The sequence below is a fragment of the Sus scrofa genome, chromosome 18, assembly GCF_054392235.1.
Source record: "Sus scrofa isolate SSC_HxYL_T2T_F1_AM1 chromosome 18, Sscrofa_HxYL_maternal_Yorkshire_Landrace_v2.0, whole genome shotgun sequence".
Classification (NCBI taxonomy): Eukaryota; Metazoa; Chordata; class Mammalia; order Artiodactyla; family Suidae; genus Sus; species Sus scrofa.
The window spans coordinates 12,508,590-12,531,605 of record NC_139400.1 but is presented as its reverse complement, the minus strand read 5'-3'; the positions used below and the strand labels follow the sequence as shown (position 1 = coordinate 12,531,605).

Below are 23,016 nucleotides of genomic sequence, written 5' to 3'. Positions count from 1 at the left end.
TTTATTCTAGCCAAATTGCTGTTAATTGCATCAAGGGCTTCGCTAAGGTCAATAAATGTTGCCTTTTTATATCCTCTCTTGAAAATGGCAGAAAATAAACTCCTTTTCTCTGTCATGCATTCAAGCTCCGGGCAGCACATGGCAGGAGAACTATTACCTGGTCGGGCCTTTCATTACCTGATTTGAACGTGTTCCGTTTCTCAACAAAGGTGGGAGAGACGGGCGTTACTGAAGCTATATTAGGAAGGAACTTTCGTCGCACGTTCTCTGTGTTGCTCTTACCACAGCAGAGGTGTCCCTCAAGTAGACAGGCTTCTCCTGAATACCTCCATCTAGATCATGGACTTTAACTTCTCATGATAATCAGTTTGGACCATGTCACCCGCTTTCCCTTCACTTCCCTTGCGGCGAAGAGTAAATGGTTGCAAGTTGATTCCGCTCTCTTTATGTTACCAAGTACGAACTCATTGTGCTTGCTGCAGGACAGGCCAGTAAATCAGGAAACGAGTTTGGAGCCAAGGAATAAGTGATAAGTGATTTTATTCAGAAAGGCAGTAAACCAAGCAGATGCCACACGAATGTCCTCAAGAACCACCTTATCCCAAGCAGAATGCAGGCTTCCTTGACACCAAGAAAGGGAGGGGATGTGGTTGGTTGTTGCCAACTTCTTGGGGGCTGGACTCCTTTGTTCTTGAAGCTATTCACCAAGGTCAAGTCATGATGTTCCCCTAAACCTCCAACATGAGGAATGTTATTCTTTGATCTGCAACCTTTTATCTCTCTGTGAAGGGTCAGAGCCTTGGCAATAGGCTATTCTGTATATTTCAGGCTATAGGCAACATTCTTAATTTGTAGCAAAAGCAGTAAGATACAAAGGTTAAAGTAAAGAAACAGATCTACTGTGGAGTCCGATTTGTTCTTCCTGGTTTCTTTTACAGTGTGAGTATACAGCTGTCTGCTTGGGTGCCCTGGGTGTCACTCCGAGGAGGGAGCTATTCATGGGATTCACGGGGAATTGAGGTCACCTTTGGACCCCTAATCCCATGCCCTCTTCGTCTCTCAAGTCTCTGCACTTTGGTTCAAAATCCTAAATGATTTCCCGTAGTTTTTTCTTGTCATATCCCCAGTTTCAGGCCCAGAGTTTCTCTGTGTCTGTGACCAACTGCCCCCAAGCAGCACAGGATGATCTTTTGAAGCCAGAGACTCATAAGACCTGAAAAATAACCTAGCATAGACCCAAATAGAGTAGTACAGGCAATGCATTGACCCTTCTGAACACAACTGGATTTGGTGCTTTGCAGCAAAAGTCTTCATGTGACATGTCACTTGGGTCAGCTCTGGGAAAAGAAACTGAAACACAGTAGAAAATGATTGCCTTGTTTAAAGTTCGCTGGGCATAACAATGAACTATTTTCCGAGTGACAGCCTGTGTGATTTATGACTGTACTCCAGAAAAATTAAATTATCTGACATAAATAAGTAGAGAGTATGGGGCTTCAGAATAACAGGAAGCCGTATAATTACTGTCCTCTCCCGCTGGGAATCCATCACTGATGGCCTGGGCTGAATCTGCCTTCTGTTGTGAATTCTTACTGAGCCTGTTGAGAGTCTGTGCATGTGAGATGCTGGATGCTGAGGGCTGGTGGCTGATTGACAAACCTTTGGTTGTTCCTCTTGCTCAGAGTTATCTGATGGGATACAAGTTGCCACTGAGGATCTAGTGTTTATTTTTAATGCTGAGAAGCAGCAGTCAGAGTGCACTGCCATGCCACTGCCTCAAGGTGCCTCAGGATGTGTGCTTCTTCCTGGCTGTTTCTGGAATGGCTCCCCTTGAAGGTCAGGGTGAGGTGAAGGCCTTTGTAGATTTCTTCCTGCCTGCCTTAGTGAGGATGTTATGAAACCATGTTGCTTTGCTTGTTATGTTGTGCATATGGGATAGAAGTCAAAATCAACAGGGTGGAATCTACCAGGGATAAATGCAATCTTTCTTGTTGGTTAAAAAAAGAAAGCAATTTGGAAAACACCTGAGCAGAGATCGCGAGAGTATTTGCTAGCAAGACAAAAGACCTGGTGTCTGAGTTGACCTCATGCTTCACACAGGCCCAGCTTGAGATGCTACTGTCAGAATTGCAATAAATAGGTATTTTGCTTAATTACCTCAAATTATTATTAATTAATATTTGCTCTACTAGGTGTTATTAAGTTACTGCTAATTGACCATATAATCCACACTCGGTCCCATGAAGCTCTTCTTTTTGTTTCTTCTTACAAGCCACATCTGAGGCATGTGGAAGTTCCCGGGCCAGGGATCAAATTGGAGCTGCAGCTGCCGGCCTCCACCACAGCCCCAGCAATGCCAGATCCAAGCCGCATCTGCGACCTAGGCTACCGCCTTCGGCAACACCAGGTCCTTAACCCACTGAGTGAGGCCCGGGATTAAATCTGCGTCCTCATGGACACTATACCAGGTTCTTAACCCGCTGAGTCACAGTGGGAATGCCAAGATGCCCTTCTTAATTGGGCCTCAGGGATGAGAAAACGGAGTGAAAAGCATTGGCTAACTTGCCCCATCCTGCAGTGTTGGATGTTGAACTCAGTTCGTCTGCAGGGCTCCCCACCTCGCTGTCTTCTGTAGTGACTGCCCCATGTGTAGCATGTGGGTTCAGTGGGGAGCGTTGAAAGCCTAGAAGCCACTGGGTCCAGAGCGGGCCCTATAGCCATGTGTGAAGAAGATGAAAAGCAGAGCCACAGAGGCAGTGTGATGGTCTTTCTACAGCATCTAAACTGACCCAGCCATGTACTTCTTGATTCAGTGGGAAGAACTGACATAACAGCCAGTCCCAGGAAGACCATCAGAACAGTATCTGAGGCTCAGCTCAAGAAGAAGCCAGGCAGCACCTTGAAGGAACCCTGGGGTGGGGGTGGTTCCTGTGGGTCAAAGCTCTTACCACTCAGTGTACAACAGGCCAGTAAGTCGAGACACAAGGTGTTGGGGAAGGAATAGACTTTATTTGTAAATCCAGCAAACTGAGAAGATGGTGGACTCATGTCCCAAAGAACCATCTTCATGCAGTGTAGATTCAGGCTTCTTTGTATAAGGGAAAGGGGACGCCAGAGGGTTCAAGATTAAAGAGTAAAGGCAGACTGCAGACCTCTTGGAGGCACCTGGCCTTTCAAGGGAAGCATGACATTTCTTTGGTCTTCAGCTTGCTCCTCTAGGCTAGATCCCAAATCTGCAAAAACTTCAAATTTGTGGCAGGTGTTTTTACTCTACCATTCTTGCCTATGAGCAAGTTGTCTGTGCGGAAAGCAAACATACCTACAGCAAGTAGTGGCCAGGACTAATCAGAGACTGTGGGATAGGAACTGCCTTCAGGGAATGTAATGAGCTATTGAGTACAAACCATATCTCTCGAGTATTTATCTCTTTCTGTGCACGGCTAGAGGAATAGAGTGCTGAGGCTGAAGGATGAGCGAGGCAGTTCAACGTGATGGTAGTTTTGTTCCTCCTCAGGTGCACCTGCACCAGGGAAACTTTGAAATTGTTATTAGATGAAAAGACGTTGGTCCTGCCTCCCTATTGATGGAGCTTTGACTCCTTGCGCAAGGGGTGGACAGGAGGCCCTTAGCCAGTGCCACGTTCTGCTGTAAAGGGGTCATCCTTGCGAGATGGTGGGTCGCAGCCACCACAGTGGAGGCCTGGCTGTGCAGCGGGCAGCACCTCGGCAGCCACAGCTACAGCATTTGGAGCCGCTTGGAAGGGCAGACTGACCCTTTGTCGGCGCTGCATGTTTACGAGGCCTCGGATGGCTTGTGGGCTCCTGATGTTTCATATCACAGCCCTGGGCCAGGAAGACCCAACTGGACCCATACTCTAGAGTCCCGGGGGCTTTCAGAAGACTGAGGCCAGAGTCCTCTTGCTCCTGCATTGCTCACTGGGGTGCATTGCTCACTGGGGTTTTCAAAGCTGTCCAGGTAGGACTGTTGTGTGACCAAGTCTGAGAAGCCTGGCCGAAGGCCGAGGAAGCCAGCCACAGCACCCAGCCCTCCTGGGGATTGGCCGAGAGATGATTCTCTGGGCTCCATTTAACCTTTTTTCACATTATTTTAAGAAGAAAGGAGGTCCTGCTGTACAGCGCAGGGAACTATGTCCTGCCACTTGGGATATAGACCATGATGGAGGATAATATAAGAACGGGAAGGTATGTGTATGTATGACTGGGTCACTTTGCTGTGCAGCAGAAATTGACAGACTGTTGTAAATCAACTATACTTTAATGAAAAAATATTATTTAAAAAAGAAAGGCATTTGGGGTTCCCTGGTGGCCCAATGGTGAAGGATCTGGTGTTGTCCCTGCTGTGGCGTGGGTTCAATCCCTGACCTGGGGACTTCTGCATGCTAGGCCGTGACCAAAAAAAAGGATAAATGGATCAATATATAATTAGGAAAAAGAAAACAAGAAAAGCATTTGTTATGAAACGTACTCAATGTTCAAGAAGAGTCACAGGTTCCTAGTTCAGGGGTTTTTAAATGGCAATTTCGGTGCCTTTTGTGTTGCGAGCGATTGCTGGAGAAAGTGGCTAAATGACTGAACCCTTTACTTAAAAGATGTACAGTGCTGTCCAGGTGGAAGTTGGGTTGAGGGGCCTTCAAGTGAGGACCTGAGGGTCCTCTAAGGGGCAGCCCTGCGGGTCTTGGGGGAAGGGGAGGGGAGGGAAGCAGTCTGTCTGTGGCCCCCAGAATGGACCATCCCTGTTTCAGCACGGGCCTGTCCATCTGCTGTCTGTGTATTGACATCTGCTGGTTTATTTTGTTTCTAAATAACTAGCTATTTTTAAGACTATGTTTTAGCTGAATTTACTAATATAAACAGTTTCGTTTTAACTTTTGACCATTTTCCTTAGCTCACCTGCGCTCTTAGCTTTGTTTAACCTGGCTTTACCATTGAAATGACTGTAAATTACCACAGCATGTTTATTTCAGTTTGTTCATTACATAGATTAAATTGTAGCTATGTTGTGCTTACTTTTCATCTTTTTTTTTTCTTTTTTTTTTTTTTTTTTGGCTGCACCTGTGGCATGTGGAAGTTCCTAGGCCAGAGACTGAACCTGTGCCACAGCAGCAACCAGAGGTGCTGCAGTGACAATACCAGGTCCTTAACCCACAGCACCACAGGGAACTCCTCTTCGAATCATTTTTCTTGGGTTGATTTTAATATGTTTAAATGATATTAATTAATGGCTGTTTACTTGTTGTTTTTTTTTTTGTTTTTTTTTTTAAACTGCTTTCACAACTGGTGAGCAGGGAGTTGGGGCAGAAGGGGTGCTGCTGTATCAGCTTGGCCCTTTGCTTGGGAAATGCGTGGTCTGTGGACTCACGTACCTAGTCCTGCTTCAGTGTCACTTTCTTACCTTAAAAACTAAGTGTAAACATGACCAGTAACTACACACTGATCAGGCTAATGAGAAGTATAAACGTCCAGCCAAGTTTATTGCATGAAACCTTGAGCAAAACAGTGGTGCAGACAGGGCCTGCTCTGCATTTTTCCATCTACATGTTACCTCCTTCTCTCTGTCACTTTCTACGGGACAGCACCACATAGGCAGAGACATGCTTTGGACACAGGGCACCCTGATGCTCACCTGGAGACCCAGCAGTTCCACCCAAGTCTGGACACTGACCTGCCAGCCCAGCATCGCTGCGTTTTTTCCTGTCACCCATTTCATTGATGAACCAAGGGAAACAGGTCTGAAAGTGTGGGTCCGTCCTCCATAAAACTGCTTGACACCTGCCAGGCGGTGTGTGGGCAGGAGATTCCATTCTGGAAGTGCCCTCCGTGGAACCCCCTCTGTCCTGCCCCCCAGCGTGGTTGCAGGGGAAGTCAGCTGTAATTCCTGCATCTGAAAGGGTGACGAGGTGACGGGCAGGCATCTCTGTCAGGTGCTCGCCAGCGTAGCATCCTCACTCAGGGGCCTGCCTGTGTGAACTGCTCCCAAGGATGGACACAGGGACGCCTGGCAGTGAGTTCCACCCGGTTTGCAAGCCCAAAGCACTGCTTTGCCTAGACTAAGTGACAGCCTGTCTGTGTGGCACAGTGTCAGCCTAAGGCAAAGCATCTCAACTCGCCAGTTCTTTCAAGAAAGAGGTGCATCCAGGAATTAATGGCTCCGTAGACTCCTGTCTAGCCTCAAGGAATGCAAGGGCATGCCGGTGCCAGAGTATCACTGGGTTTTACCATGCTGGACAGTCAGGTTCTGCCCAAAAAGCACATAGGAACAAAATAGAATTCTTAGGACCAGAACTGATTTTAAAGAACAAGTCACGACTCAGATTCAGCCCAGAATATGCACTTCACAGGGCTGAGTGTGATCTGCACACGTCTGATCGAAGTTAAGAAACAAAGGACCCCGAGGGACCCTCTATTGTGTCATATTTTCTGGAGAGAGAATCCCCTTTTGGGTCCCTGGGTCTCATAGAATGGGTGCAGCTGTCAGGTTCAGGTCAAACAGGAGCAGAGCGTGACCCACTTACGCTGGGGGCTCTGACTCGCATTGAACCCACAGCCAGACTCCTGATGCTGTGCCCGGTCCCACTCTTCATCTCACTGCCCCTCCTGAAGAGGGAACAGGGCCCAACAGGTGTCCCAGCACTGGGGCTGCTGTCTTGTCACAGCCCCTAACCTGGAACCGGAGCCTGGCTCTGAGCGACGTTTCTGGGATGGGAGGAGAAGGATGACACGGGTCGGGGTGTGAGGGCGTCCTCGCCGAGGGGACCCCAAGTAGGAAGAGGACAGAAGCATGCCAGGTGGGCAGGGGTGGGACAGGACCTGAGGCTGGGGCGCTAGAGAGGACCCTCTGCATCTCTGGCCGAGCACCACCCTCCGAACTCTTCCCTGGTGGGAGAGCCTCTGCAGCGGGAGACGGACTCTGCACCTTAGCTTTTTGGTTAGAATCTCCTATCAGGAGGCGGGGGTACTTCGTGGACAGAGCAACGGTTGTGAGTTTCACACGCACAGGAAAGTCATGGAAACGCAGGGGCTGGTCCCATCAACAGATTCCTGTTCACTTGGTCTGGGGCAGGATTCGAGCGATGGTCGTTTCAAAGCTCCTGCAGGTGATTGTAGTCTGCAGCCAAGATGGGGCTCATTGGAACTTTGGAAACTAAAATATAGCTGATTTGCAACATTGTGTTAGTTGCAGGTGTACAGCAAAGTGCGTTGGTTCTATCTATCTATCTATCTATCTATCTATCTATCTATCTATCTATCTATCTATCTATCTACCTATCTATCTTAGAGACCGATAATCTACTTTTTTAGTCTTTTGTTTGCCTTTTTAAAGTTTTATTGAAGTATGGGTGACTTATAATGTGACAGTGTCTGCTTTACAGCAAAGAGATTCAGTTATACATGTACACACATCCATTCTTCTTCCGATTCTTTTCCCACCTAGATGATCACAGAATACCGGGTAGAGTTCCCTGTGCTGTCTGGCAGGTCCTTGCTGTTTATCTCTTTGATGTATAATAGTGTGTATACTGTCAACCCCCAACTCCCTCCCCACCCCCTTTGTTTTCTGAATCTGTGGGTCTATTTATGTTTTTTATACAAGTTCATTAGGAGTATTTTTTTAGATCCCACATTGAAGTGATATCATCTGATATTTGTCTTAGTTAAGGACGTCATCAGAAAAATTTTAAATCAACAGGTTTCCTGAGTAGGAGATTGAGGAATTAGATGGGGTAGACTGTCCTAAAAATAAAGAAAAGGGTAAAAACAAAACAAAACCAAAAAACAGAGTTGAAGGAACTAAAGGCAGTTGTTACTTCGTCATCATCAAGATACGCAGTTTTGCTGTCTTCATGTACGTTTCTCCCTGTGAAGCCCTCACCGTGTCTGAGAATTGTCTTTAGTGAGAGTTTTCTGATGAGATGGTCAGAGTTATTGACAGGCAGGAAAGTGGGCGTGCACGGAAATCTTCCCAAGTTTATTTTGCCTTTGAGACGTGCTTCTGAGTAAGAGGAGGACATGCGTTACCCATGTCGCCCTGTCACGGTGAGGACCCCTCCTTTCCTGGGGGGCACGGATGCCCTGGGAGGGAGGGCTCCCGGGGTCCCTGGAAGTGTCTGAGAGACAGGAGGGAGCAGACAACATCAATAGCCCTTTCACACCATGGAGCCCAGCGGCGGTTCCCCGGGTTGCTGCCAAGGAGCCAGTCACACAGGTGGACAGGGACCTGGGCTCCTCGCTGGAAGGGCACCCAGCGCCTCCCATGGTGCCGGCGTCAGATGCTCCACTGTTACCCCGTCTTTACTGCCAGGACATGGAGTCACCTCGTGTTGGAATGGAAAACCTCCTGTGTCCGTTGTTGGTGCACCGCAGGAGTCTGTAAGTTACCTAGTTGGAAAGTTCCTTCCTTTCTTATTTCGAGTCTGCCAGTCAGGCTTTCTCAAGTGACTCTGATGAATTATTTCTGCATTCACGTTCCTTGCATTTCTAATTTGATTGCCTCTAGCAATGTGAAAAGCCATGAACTTGGAAAAATCTGTACAGACTGTTGTTACATGCATACGTGCTTCTTAAATATTAATTTCTCATTGAATCTAAAAGCCGCAAGGGTTTTTTTGTTTTGTTTTGTTTTGTTTTTCGGACAATAGTTTTCTTTTTTCTTTTGATTCTTTTTTCCTTTTTTTTTTTTTTGCTTTTTGGGCCGTACCTGCAGCATATGGAAGTTCCCAGGTTAGGGGTTGAATTGGAGCTGCAGCTGCCGGCCTACACCACAGCCATGGCAACACCCGATCGAGCCACATCTATGACCTACACCACAGCTCAAGGCAATGCCAAATCCTTAACCCACTGAGTGAGGCCAGGCATCAAACCTGAGCCCCCAAGGATACTAGGGCTCAGGTTCATTACCGCTAGGCCATAACAGGAACTCCCAGTTTTATTTCTTGACTTCCCCCCCAAATTATCGCTAGCTTTTCATTTTGAGAAAGTCAAAGAGGAGTTTCTGTCGTGGCTCAGTGGTTAATGAACTTGACTGGCATCCACAAGGACTGGGGTTTGATCCCTGGCCTCTCTCAGTGGGTGAAGGATCTGGCGTTGCTATGAGCTGTGGTGTAGGTTGCAGATGCGGCTCAGATCCTGTGTTGCTGTGGCTGTGGCGTAGGCCAGCAGCTAAAGCTCTGATTAGACTCCTAGCCTGGGAACCTCCATATACTGCAGGAGCAGCCCTAAAAAAAAATATATATATATATGTGAAAGAGGATCAGATCCAATATTTTCATCTAATGAAATTGAGTAGAGGATGAAACATTAGGAAATATCAGCGTATATAGCAGGAGTAAGGGCAAATATTGTCTCCTGAAACCTTTATCGTGATTGTGTGTGTATTTAGGCTGTCATGTCTATTGTTTATTTTGTATTGTGGGACATGAAACAACCTTGGAGAGCTCTTGGATAATGGTATCTGTTACAGTAGTCTTCCTGCCCACACCGTGGATGCCAGGTCGGTCAAGTCTCGAGTTTTCTGATAAACGCAGGAGTCAGGAGGAACCAGCCGCAGCCTGACTCCATCTCTCCCTCTAGTTGAGTAGCTGGACCAGTGGTTCTCAGAGTGCAGTCCCTGGACCAGCAGCGTGAGCATCACTTGGAAAGGTGTTGGATAAGCCCATTCTCAGGAGCCCTCTCCCAGATCTACTGTGTCGGAAACTCTGGGCGTGGGGCTCAGCAGATGATGTTTTAACAAGCTGTCCAGGTGGTGCTTTTCTGATACGTGGCTGCAGTGGGAACATCTGGCCAGCCAGGCGTGTGGATGGTCCATTAACCCTTTACAGAAGACCCACGTCTATACATTATCAGCTGAGCTCCAGGAGGTCCCTGGTGGCTCAGTGGGTTGAGGGTCTGGCATTATCACTGCGGTGACATGGGTTCTGTCTCTGGTTCGGAGATTTCCACATGCCACGGGTGCGACCAACTAATGACAATAAGCTCCACAGACATTTAAGTCTACAAATTGATCTGTTGGTGGAGTGTTTTTTTCTTTTCATTTTTTTCAGCTAAAATGTGTCTGTGATCTCGTGCCAGCGGTCACTTGACTCAGCCTCCGCAATGTCTGGGAGTTCTGAGCGGCGGGCGTGGTCCCTGTCCTCTGGTTTGCCGGCTCTCAGCCCTGCTCTGGGCCTCCAGGGGCCGCTGCCTTTCATCCACTCTCCACTCTGCCTTTTCTGGCCTCATTTCCCAACCCTACTTCCCTCGCTCCTCTGGAAAGTGTCTGTATTCTCAGGTGCCCCGCTGCCCTGACCCATCCATTCCCTGGGGGAGGTGGCGGTAGCAAAGCAGGAACCTGCCATGTGAGCGTCTTTCATGCCTGAGGGCACGTGCCAGCGATTTTAGACCCCAGCAGGTGAACGGGAGGGCTTCTGCTTCCTTGGGGGCTGGGCAGCTGGAGGGGTGCAGTGTGCTCTCCCGCTTGACAGATCAACCCCAGTAGATAATTGCTTTTTCTGCTCCGTCTCTGGCTGGGTCAGCGTTTGTGAGAAGGTAGGGCCAGCTGTCAGCTCTTTGTAGTGACAGATGACAGTACGCTCTGTCCATTTACATTTGTTCTGTATCCTGTTCCCGTATCTCTCGCCTCTTCTTTTTTTCTTTTTGTCTTTTTAGGGCCACACCCGCAGCATATGGAGATTCCCAGACTAGGGGCTGAATCAGAGCTGTAGCTGTGGCAGTCTACACCACAGCCTCAGGAACTGGGGGTCTGAGCCACGTCTGTGACCTACACCACAGCTCACGGCAATGCCGGATACTTAACCCACTGAGCGAGACCAGGGATCGAACCCACGTCCTCATGGATACTAGTGGATTCATTTCAGCTGCACCATGAAGGGAACTCCCCCATTTTCCCCCCTCACCTCTCCTGAAGAATATTAGCACAATTGATTAACATTGGGTGCTAGCTCACAAAAAAGGATTTGAACTTTTGAATGCGACTCACTTAGAACTCCTGGGTTTTGGTGGAAAGAGTAGACGTAAATTCTTTCAAGCACTCTTGCCTCAGAACCTGATGAAATACACGCGGAACTTTCCTGGCAGCCTTTCTTCTATTCCTGGTGTCGGGAAACACATTCCACTAGAGGTCCTTCTCTAAGAAACTGAGTGCGGACGCCTGATTCCTTCGGTCCAACTAGCTTCTTATCCCCCCCACGTACCAAGCGCCTCTCAAACGTGCATGATGGAGCAGCTTGAATGAGCTCACCCGAGCAGACCAAACTTTCAGATGCTCTGCTTCTCTGAGCCAAAGGTTTAATCCCGATTCAGGGCAGTGTTCGTTGGCTGCCAGGAGAAACCCTCTTTCAAGTCCGAATGACATGCTGCCATGAGAAGGGATTGCTTCTGCCCATACTCGGAGGGGGCGCCGAACTGCACTGCCCGAGGGGCAGGTGGGCCATCCTGGCAGGTCCTGGCCTCTGGGGTTGGCAGGCCTGAGAGTTAGAGGAGGCCCTGTGGACAAATTCTGCCCCCCTCCCCACCGCCAGGGGTCCCTGGGAGGGAGAAATGTGAGTGGAATTTAGGGACAGATTGCCTGTCCCCAAATGAGAGCAGAGGACAAGACAGCCAGGTGTGCACTGGGGCAGACACCTGACTTGAGGAGGAGCGGGAAGGCCAAGGGACCAGAACAGATCTGCAGAATCAAGCCCCCCCGGACCAGATGAACCCCTGCTGGCTGTCGGTTCATCCTTGGCCGTGAATGCAGTGGTTGGGGGAGAAGGCAGGAACCTGCCAGAAGCAGAGGCGCTGGGCCCTCCTGGTTCAGTTGCATCGTGGATACGCTTACCAAGCTCTTCCCGAAAACAGGCTGGACATGGTGCGGGCAGGATGCAATGAGACGAGCATCCCAGCGTGGGGGCTGCTGCAGCCCAGATGAGGACGCACCTGCCGGGGAGGGGAGCGGGTGGCCAGTTCTGGGATGAGCCAGAATCAAAGCCTCTGACTGGGGGCTGGTCCACAGTCAGCCCGCATGAAGACTGCTGTGGGCTTTGATGGTGTCGGAGCAGGTTTTTCAGGCGGAGATCATTTCAAGAATCCTGGACCTGGAAGCTCGCGCTCCCCCGTCACAGGTGTGTGTACAAGCACGACACGCGGCAATTGGAGACGACTTGCTGGGGTGATTTTAAAGGGACCTCGGGATGTCTCATGGGGGTGGGAACGTTGTAGAGAACAGCTTTCTGAAAGGGAAGGCAGGTGCCTGGTCCAGCGCCGGCGGCTCCCCAGCACAGGCCACACACGCATCAGCCATCCTCCAGCGCGTGACCCTGAGAACACTGGGCTGGCCCGTGCGTGGCAGTGGCTGTGCACCAGGTCTTCAGCCCGTTGCCCTGACTGGCTGGCGACAGAGACAGTGCTGTTCCAGGAGATTTACCTGTTGGGACAGGATCCAGGATGCCATGGGGGGGCCAGAGCTGCATTTTAAAACATTACTTCTGGAGTTCCCGTCATGGTGCAGCGGAAACGAATCCGAGTAGGAACCATGAGGTTGCAGGTTTGATCCCTGGCTTCGCTCAGTGGGTTAGGGATCTGGCCTTGCCGTGAGCTGTGGTGTGGGTCACAGACGCGGCTCTGATCTGGCATGGCTGTGGCTGTGGTGTAGGCCGGCAGCTGGGATCTGATTGGACCCCTAGCCTGGGAACCTCCATATGCCACAAGTGTGGCCCTGAAAAAGCAACAAACAAACAAACAAAATTATTCCTGATAGAGTTCCCATAGTGGCTTCCTGGGTTAAGAACCCAACGTAGTGTGTAAGGGTTTGATCCCTGGGCTCGCTCTGTGGGTTAAGCATCTGGCATTGCCATGGCTGTGGCCTAGGTCAAAGATGAGGCTCCGATTCAACCCCTAGCCCAGGAACTTGCACATGCCACAGGTGGGGCCGCCAAAAGACCACCACAACAACAGGCAAAGAGGTGGTCCCAGTGTTCGGGCTGTTGGGTGGGGCCATCAGGAGGGGATGGTCGCCTGGCCCCCCCTGGCCCTTCTCCCTCCTCAGCACCACTCGTCAGGGATGCGCTCTGTGCTCCATCAGGAGCCGGGTGGGATTAGCCAGTGGATTGGAAATTTTTCAAACCACATTTCTAGATGTGCTCGTTTATTTTTTTCAAGAAGTTTATTGTGGTAAAACGCACATAAGATGAAATGGGCCATTATCACCATTGTTTACGTGTCCAGTTCGATGGCATGACATATGTTCACCTCGTCGTGCGGCCACTACCACCTCCAGGAAGAACCCCCGAGTCTCACAGAAGTGAAATTCTGTCCCCATTAAATGCTAATTCCCCAGCCCCTCCCCCCAGCCCCTGGCCCCACTGTGCGTGGCCATGAATTTGATTCCCAGCCCCTCTGGGGCACGTGGACTCACACAGTCGCCTCCTTTGGAGACAGGTCGTCATCAAGCTTCCTCCCTGTAGCCAGTGTTGGTTGGAATTCCCTTCCTTTTTTTTGCTTTTTAGGGCTGCACCCGTTACATATGGAGGTTCCCAGCCTAGGGGTCCAATCAGAGCTACAGCTGTTGGCCTGTGTCACAGCCACAGCAACGAAGGATCCTTAACCCACTGAGTGAGGCCAGGGATCGAACCTGCATCCTCATGGATGCTAGTCAGATTCGCAACCTCCTGAGCCATGACGGGAACCTCCCAAAGCGAAGGCACTTGCCCTGGACCATTTCATGGTGTCAGGCAGCTCTCTTGCTCATGTGGTGCTTTTGGGACTCTGCCAGCATCGGGCGATTGGCTGGACGTGTGGAGGTTTTGATGTGTGGGAAAGGGCTGCTGGGCCTGGCCTGGAGCAGGTGGTAGTCCTTACTGGTGTCAGCGTGCAACCAGGCCTAATTGTGCTGGAAGGGCTGGGGCTGGTGGCAGCGGCTCTGTGCTTCGACTCTACTTTAGAAATACTCTTAGTGAAAACGAATTCGATAGACGAGGCAGCACTAGCCTGTAAGATATCAGACTGTCCATAAATGCTGTTTTCAGGAGTTTTCACGGCTATGTCTCATACTTAGACATACGTAACTGTGCATTAATCATGTGGTGAAAAATAGGATGGCTTTTTCTACTCAGTGGATAAACACGAAACAGTATGCCACTGAAAATGTTGCTGCTCTACTCAACTTGCAGGTAGGTAGCAAACCCCATGAAGAGGCGACGCACGTAGGAATGCTTTTGTGTCTTGTCAAGGAAACTTCTGTCAGCTGTCAGCCCTTGGCCTTGACACCCCTACATCAGGTGGCTTCAGGTTTGCAGGCAGTGGTCCCCCTGCTCCAACCTCATGGCTCTCCTGGAGCTGGTTCCTCTGCCCGATGGCCCATCAGGCGACTCTCTGGTTAATAACTCGCAGCTTGGGCTTCATTCATGGAGAGAACTCATTTCCATTGCATAGGCCCTCATCCTCTGTTAGTGTGTCGTAATCCGGCCCCTAACTGGAGGAGTTTCTCCTTATTGTGCGGCACTGATGGAGTAGAGTAGTTTTGCCACATTTTGCTTTTGGAGAAAGTCAGTCATTGCATATCGCCGCCCTCACCTCACGGTAGGCGGGGCTCCCGCATTGTAGTGGGAGAGTCTCACGCTGGCCGAAACCTTTTTTTTTAATTTTATTTTTGTTAGCGTGTAGTTGATTTGCGGTGTTGTGGCAGTTGCTGCTGTACAGGACAGTGGCCCAGTCATGCAGATACATTCTCTTTCTCATATGCTCTTCCATCATGGTCCATCCCAAGAGACTGATGGAATTCCCTGTGCTGTACAGTCGGACCCCATTGCGTATCCATGCTCAGGGGAAGCGTTTCAAGTACCATATGCTGTCACTTATATGTAGAATCTAAAATATGGCACATGTGAACCTATCTACAGAAAGGAAGCAGACACGGGGACATAGAGAACAGACTTCTGCAAAGGGGGAGAGCAAACCATTTCTGTGACCAAAAAGTCAAATGCGTTTAAAAAATCAAAATTATCGTCATAACAATGGATAGTTATTAAATATGTGTCATGGGCTAAGGAGAATTAAAGCCATTTTATTGTACTCAACTCATGATTCTCATAACGCTCCTATGGGACTGGCGTTCTTACCTACATTCCTTTTTTTTTTGTCTTTTTAGGACTGCACACGTGGCATATGGAAGTTCCCAGGCTAGGACTAGAATCAGAGCCACAACCGCCGGCCTACACCACAGACACAGCAACGCAGGATCTGAGCGGCCTCTATGACCTACATCACAGCTCACGGCAACACCGGCTCCTTAACCCACTGAGAGAGGCCAGGGATCGAACCCACAGCCTCATGGGTGCTAGTCGGGTTCATTACCACCGAGCCATCACGGGAACTCCCTTACCTACATTTGGCATCCGAAGAACCTGAGTGGTCGAGTTTCACTCGAACAGTTAGTGGCAGAGCTGAGACAAAAGCACCGGCAGCCCAGGCTCTTCATCGCTACTCAGGACAATGTCTAGAACGTGCATCTGAAGCCCTGACCACTTGCATCGGCCGGGCACCTGCATTCGATGTCCCGGTGAGCCAGAGCAGCCGGGAAAGTCTGGGTGCAAATGTCACCCCCACTCTTGGTTCATCTTAAGTCCAGGTTGGGGCCTTTGGACTGTATCTTCTGGACATAATAGAAGTGCCCTTCAATAATTTTAAGGAAACTTCTTTTTTTATAGAGGCAGTCTGCCTGGCACTGCCACATTTATTTATTTATTATTTATTTGTCTTTTCTAGGGCTACACCCACGGCATATGGAGGTTCTCAGGCTAGGGGCCTAATCCGAGCTGTAGCCGCCGGCCTACACCAGAGCCACAGGAACGCGGGATCCGAGCCATGTCTGCCACCTACACCACAGCTCACGGCAACGCCGGATCCTTAACCCACTGAGCGAGGCCAGGGATCGAACCCGCAACCTCATGGTTCCTAGTCAGATTCGTTAACCACTGTGCCGCAACCGGAACTCCTAAGGAAGCTTCTTATCAGTGTATAGAAATAGGGCAGGATGGGGTCTTTTTGAGGGTGGAGCTGTGTCTTCTTTAATCTTTACTCTCTCTGTCCCAGGACCCAGCAACGTGATGAAGCCACTCAAATAAGTTTGTGTGACTCTTAGGCATCTTTCAAAGCTGCGGGATTTTAAGCCGTCATCTTCTCCCGATTGCCAGACATGTCTCTCCATGTATTTTGTTGAGCAGGTGAAAGCAGCAAGGTGGACTAAGCCAATGTATCATTTCAGAGGGCGAAGTAAAGAAATTGGAAATAGTTGGGTGAAAATAGATGTACTGTCACACCACGATCCGAAAGTAAGAGATGGATTTCAGGTCCTAGTGAAAAACATGTTGATGTGACACCTGGGCCCCAAGCAGTGGCACAGTCCGAGGTCTTGCAGACCCCAGAACAGAGGGCTCCCTGGGTGGCCCCGGGGAATTTTTAGATCCAGAATTTGACTTCGAGACTTTACCACGAGCAAATAGAACCCGCGTGAAATAACTAATCTTGTGGTTAAAAAGAGCTTTCCTTAAAAAATGCGAGACGTGTGGAGAAGGAAAATCTCTCCTTTTCGGAAGAGTGTTCTTTCATAAAGAGAGCATTATGGATTTCATTGTGATTTTGCCGTTTCCCCATACCACGGGTGATCTGGACAAAAATCCTCAGTGAACGCGAGGATCATTAAATGACAGATTTTTGGGGCATAAGTTGGCCACAAAATCTTGCAGTGTCCTTCCACAGATTCTTCCTGGTGAAACATGAGAAAATGAGGTCCCCTTTCTTACGAACCTGTCTAATGACCGTCACTTCATCAAATGGTCCAGCTCGGTTTTGCCAAAGTTGGAACAAAACACGTGCTTCTTGGTAGCCTGCAGCCGGCCGCCCACAGCATCCGGTGTGCACTATTATTGCCAAGAACGTTCCAGGGAAGCTAATCATGATGAAATAATCAGATGAATCCGGGTTGTGGGACTTTCCTGAAGAAGTCGAGCCTGGATCCGTAAAAACAAAACTAAACCAAACAATGTCCTCATGAAGGACGAAACAAGCTAAAAAGTGTTGAAACGGAGGGGAGGATATTATATATTAAAGGAGGTCAAATGGGAGTTCCTGCTGTGGCTCAGCGGTAATGAACCCAGCTAGTATCCATGAGGACCGGGGGTTGATCTCTGGCCTCGGTCAGTGGGTTAAGGATTCGACCTCGCCGTGAGCTGTGGTGTGGGTCGCAGATGCTCCGTATGCTGCAGGTGTGGCTGTAAAACAAAAAAGAAAAAGAGATAAAATGGAAAAAACAGTACGTGCAAAACATGAACCTTGATATGTTGCATGATAAAAAGACATAGATATGAGACATTTTGGAAAAATCAGGGACTCTGGAAAGGTTTCTATATTGTTGCATATTTTACAGATGTTGGCATCAGCTGTAATAGCGTAGGAAGTGCATGCTGAAATATTTGAGAGTGTTGTCTGTAAGTGGCTTTCTGATGGTTCAGCAGGAAGTCTGTGCGTGTGTTTGGACACATGCTTGCATGTGTATGGATATGTGTATATTGAAAAGTGAGATCTTGGCTGCAGTGAGGTGGTAATGGTGCGTGACGCCCTCGTGGGGTCTAAGCAGGTGTTCATTGTACATTTTATACAACGTTTCCCTGGCTTTGATTCTTCAGAAGAAGCAGGGTTGGGGCAGGTGGGAGGAGGTGTGGTCTGTGCTTGGCAGGTGAGGCCAATGGTGAGAAGATGCCAGGCTGGCTCCTGGTCAGACACCCTGTCTCCTCTCAAACACCCTCTTTTCCTGGCTGGTGGATGTGTTCCATTGCTTTGGGGTTGCAAAGGGAGCAGCTGTTTTGATGTTTCTTTTCTTGGAGCCATAAATCGCCAGGGGTCAGAGGAGGACTTTGTTGGAGGCTGGTGGGGAGGCAGCAATTGTGAAGCTTCGTCTTGTGTTGTCCTGCAAGGGCCTTGTGCCGGGGCCATTGCCCTGGGGCAGGCCCTGCTGGATGCCAGCATCTCTAGCTGCTGGGCAGACCTGGCCCTGTTTCTAGGGAAGCAAGTTTTGTCTTAGCTTCCTCCCTGGGTACATGGGTGGGTTGGTCCTGTAGTCAGCACCTGGCAGAGGTGGAGATGCACGGAGAGCTGAAGTTGTCCAGAATCCCAAGGCCACTCAGGGCTCCGCGGAGCAGTGTCAGCTGCTCAGCTCAGTGTCCAGCCTCACCCAGCCCCACTGGTGGAGCCTCTCTGCCGGCGAGGAACCTGGCAGAGGATGTGTCCCAGGAGGGGTGTGAAAGGTGGGTTTGGGCACAGACATGGAAGTTCCCGGTGGGATTGGCATCTTGTTTTGACAACAGACACTGCCCTACCCTGGGCCTCAATGGCACTAAGCAAACCTGAGAACCGCTGCCACTCAGAGGCATCCGGCACCCTGTCCCCTGCCTGCCTCTCCTCCTGCAACTTCACTTCCTTTGCAGCCGTGGTTGTTTTTATTATTATTATTATTATTAAAGTATAGTTGGTTTAGGGAGTTCCCGTTGTGGCTCTGCGGAAACGAATCTGATTAGCATCCATGAGGACGCAGGTTCGATCCCTGGCCTCACTCAGTGGGTTAAGGATCCGGCATTGCCATGAGCTGCAGTATAGGTCGCAGATGTGGCTTGGATCCTGTGTTGCTGTGGCTGTGGTGTAGGCTATTCAACCCCTAGCCTAGGAACCTCCATATGCTGCGGGCGTGGCCCTAAAAGGACCAAAAAAAGTATAGTTGATTTAACAATGTTGTATCAATGTCTGCTGTACAGCACAGTGACCCAGTTATACATAGATAGCTTATGTATCTTCCATCATGTTTTTATATCATCTTCCATCATGTTTTTATCCCAAGAGACTGGATATAGTTCCTGCGCTGTACAGTGGGACCTCCTTGCTTATCCATTCTAAATGGAATCATTGGCATCTATTTAAACCCAAACTCCCCGTCCATCCCACTCCCTCCCCTTCCTCCTCGGCAACCACAAGTCTCTTCTCTACGTCTGGGAGTCTGTTTCTGTTCTGTGGATAGATTCATTTCGTGCTGTCTTTTACATTCCACACGTAAGTGATTTCATATGCTATTTGTCTTTCTCTTTCTGACTTACTTCACTTAGTATGAGGATCTCTAGTTGCATACGTGTTCCTGCAAATGGCATTACTTTGTTCTTTTTTATGGCTGAGTAGTATTCCATTGTGTATATGTACCACATCTTCTTAATCCATTCATCTGTAGGTGGACATTGAGGTTGTTTCCATGTCTTGGATATGGTGAACAGTGCCTTTGCAGGTGTGTTTTGAAAAAAAGGCAGGAAGCTAGCTGTGTTGTCCATGTCTCCAGATTCTGACAGTGACCCCCATAACAAATATGCTTTTGTATAACAGCCATGCATGTTTGTGGGTTTGTGTGTGTATGTGTGTGATATATATCTGGGTGCAGGGGACTCTGTAGATGTGTGTGTATGTGTATATGGTACAAGTTTTCAGCAAAAAAGGCTTACACTTATTCATTGATGTTTATGAATATGCTCCCTTCTTTCAAGAGATACTGCTCTTGAAGTCCTCCTAAATCTACTGCACAACCTACACGTTGAAAAATGGATTAAATAATGTGGCTAATATAAGAACTTCTAATAAATAGGAGAACAGGGATCTGACACCAGTTCTGCCTGTGTAGTGTGTGTGTATCATCAGGGGAGTGCATTTATATGTATTTGCACGTGGTGTGTGCATGTGTGTGTGCATGTGCATGCAGTCTGTGTATATATTTGCATTCATATTTGCAGTGAATTCACGACAGCAGGTGGCCCATTGCCCTTGTAGCTTGTCTGTCTCCTCCTTTGGGGTGAGGCTCTGTGACAGCTACGGGTGACTTTGTTCTTGGTGCCTGAGCTTCGGCTTTATTTCTCCCCAAGGGTAATGTGATTTCTCAGAGAAGCCCCATGCTTTGCCCAAGATGGGGTGGCTGTGTGATGAGCCAAGAGGGGAATCTGCAGGACAGCCTGCATCCCAGATGAATGGATGAAGAAGATGTGGTACATACACACAATGGAATACTACTCAGCCATAAAAAAGAACAAAATAATGCCATTGGCAGGAACATGTATGCAACTAGAGATTCTCCTACTAGGTGAAGTAAGTCAGAAATTACAAGCAAACCAGGTTTCTATGTCTGCGAGATGGACTCTTTCCTTCAGGAAACCCATTCCATCATGCACTAATCTTTGCTGAAAGAGCAGCAGTGCGGATGTATTTAGGGTGTGCCAGGACTGCAGGCTGCTCACAGGTGACTGTGCAGAGCGTGAGCTCTGGGTCTGGGTCTAGGTCTGTGCTGCAGAGCGTCCTTGGGTAAAGGACCGTCCGCTTGTGTTTCAACTTTGCTGCTTTTGAAATGAGATTAACCAAGGGGTGGTATCACTGTCAAGGTGTCAACAGAAGTTTGATTAACTTCTGAGGCAGCCTAGCAGATATGCCTGCTTTGGTAGGAATTTTCATTCGCCCAAGTTCAAAGGTTTGTCCTGCGTGATTTTCCAATCAGTAGCATAACAACAGCAATAGTCCCAGTAATAACTACCAAGCTCTTTCGTGGGCTCCACTCAGTGCTGAGTGCTTTTTTGTGCACGTTTCTCTCTTCATTAACTGGGAGGAAACTCCAGAGGTACGTGTTTGCATTCGTTTCCGTTCCTTTCCCCCAGGGGGTTGGTGGCAGATATTTCACTCTTCGCCCTGAAAATCTCAAACCTGCCAAATCACCCAGGAGAGAGAAATATTAGCTCATCAGAGTCAGTCTATCAAAATGAGCTTGGGGACAAAGTGGGCCGTAATTCACAGACTCCAGCTGGTCTTAGCATGGCCCGCTGTCTGGCAGAGCCCTGGGTGAACCATCGGAAAACTATTTTTCCATTTTCAGGCTGAAGTGGAAAAGGTAAATGTGAGCCAGTACCTGGAATTCCTGTATTATTTCTGTGTCGCCTTGCCGTTCTGAACCGAATGCGTGCAAACCCCTAAATCGCCCCGATTTCCCGTCCCTCGCTTTACAGCCTCCCGCTCTCCATTTTTCTTTCGGATCCGCCAATTAATAGCAACACTTTTTTGTGTCTATTTTCAAAACAGTATTTGATACGAACATAATTCCCGTGGATTGCCTTCCGGGCCATGCTGGTTATTCCTATGTGCGAAACAGAAGGACTTCGGATCCATTTTATTTATTTATTTATTTTCTGTCTTTTTAGGGCTGCACCTGTGGCATATGGAGGTTCCCAGGCTAGGGGTTGAATTGGAGCTGCAGCCGCCGGCCTACACCCCAGCCACAGCAACACGAGATCCGAGGCGTGTCTGCAACCGACACCGTAGCTCACGGCAACACCAGATCCTTAACCCACTGAGCGAGGCCAGGGATCAAACCCGTGTCCTCATGGATGCCAGTCAGATTCATTTTGGCTGAGCCACTACAGGAATTTCCTGATCCATTTTAGTGTATGGACGTTGTAGGCACTGTTGATAATTATATGAAAAATACAAGGGGCTTTTGGTCGCCAGCGGATTTATGGCTCCACCGTTTTACCAAATGCTCGTGAATTATTTGAAATAATATCCATCTCTTAGGTCCATGAAAGGATCCTTAAACCTCTCTGCCGAGCGCCCTCTCAACACGCCCACGTGCGGGGCCTCTGGCCGCGCGCCGCCGCCATCGAGCAGGTGTTTGTGCAGACGCTAGGTCGGGACTTTATGCACAGATGTCCTTCATTGTCACTTGCGCTGGGGGGTGTCTTCCTTTGACACTTGAGGCCACGTGGCTGAGCACGGGCCTGAGGCTGGGTTGCTAGGACTTAAATGCAGGTCTCTGTAAAGGCTGAGGCCGTGCCCGCTCCTGGGGAGGCGTGTGGGCATCTCCGGCCTGGTGGTAGCTGATGTCAGGAAACGAGCCATAAACATTTGGGCGGGAGGGGCCACTTTAGGTGCCACGACGGGGCACCAAAGGCAGGTGTGCCCTCAGAGGGGAAGGTTCACGGGCTCCAGAAGCATTCAGGAAGGATATGGGGGGGGCAACCTTGGGCAGCCCCCCAACCCCCAGTGCTGGAAAGGACTTGCGAGGGTGGGCGGGCACTGGAAACAGACATGTGGGCGAGGGTAGCCCAGGGCCTGAAGGAGGCAGGAGGCCACCTCGCCGAGCCGATGAGAACAAGACAAGACATCTCCGACCACAGCTGACCAATGTAGGTTTGAGCCGTGCGGATCTGCTTCTACACGGGTACTTTGCAACAGTAGACACTTTCTTACTGCATTTGGTTAAATCTGAGGACTCAGAAGAACTGCAGATACAGAGGGTCGGCTGTAAATTATACTCGGGAGTTCCCGCTGTGGCGCAGTGGGTTAAGAACCTGACTGTAGTGTGGCTTGGGTTGCTGTGAAGGTGAAGGTTCAATCCCCAGCCAGGTGCAGGGGGTTAAAGGAGCTGGCACTGCTGCACCTGTGGTGTAGGTCACAGCTGTAACTTGGAGCCAATCCCTGGCCTGGTGCAGCCAGAACATTTTAAACATATGAAAGAAAAAAAATGAATTATACTCAGATTAACCCCCCCCCCCCAGTTGTTCAAGGGTCAACTATCGGCCTGCTCTCTTGCTCAAAAGTATCATCCATTTTTTGGGAAAACCAGTGAGAAACAGATGGGCATATTCATTGACTTTTATTTCCAAGAAATAAAGTCACTAGTTTTAAAACGAGGCATTTTCCATCATGCGCCTAGCTCCATGCTTTCCACTGTGAAGCCCTGCCATGAGAGGCGTGGCCTGGTGTCTGGCCATCCTCCCCACCCCACCCAGTCCGTGTTGACCCGTTTTGCAGGGGAGGGAGGCATGGCTGATGAGAGTGGGCTCGAGATCTGTAGGAGGTGGTGACATTCTGCCCCCCGCTGCTGAAGAAGATGTCACTGGGCTTCTGTGCAGCAGTATCCTCTGCTCTGTCAAGTGAGATGCTCAGCATCACATCACGG

At 49.3% G+C, this 23,016-nt stretch overlaps 1 protein-coding gene and 1 long non-coding RNA gene across 8 annotated transcripts in view; one reads left to right on the top strand and one right to left on the bottom strand.

The window, feature by feature from the left end:
* DPP6 (dipeptidyl peptidase like 6) overlaps positions 1-23,016 on the top strand; it is a 1,001,611-nt gene that overhangs the window by 558,078 nt on the left and 420,517 nt on the right. The gene's annotated exons all lie outside the window — the stretch shown is intronic.
* Positions 5,035-22,579, bottom strand: LOC146394867 (uncharacterized). The gene is made up of 3 exons (XR_014833476.1): positions 21,407-22,579; positions 9,210-10,812; positions 5,035-8,715 (listed from the first exon to the last, which is right to left on the bottom strand). It is a non-coding gene; the product is annotated as an uncharacterized LOC146394867 (long non-coding RNA).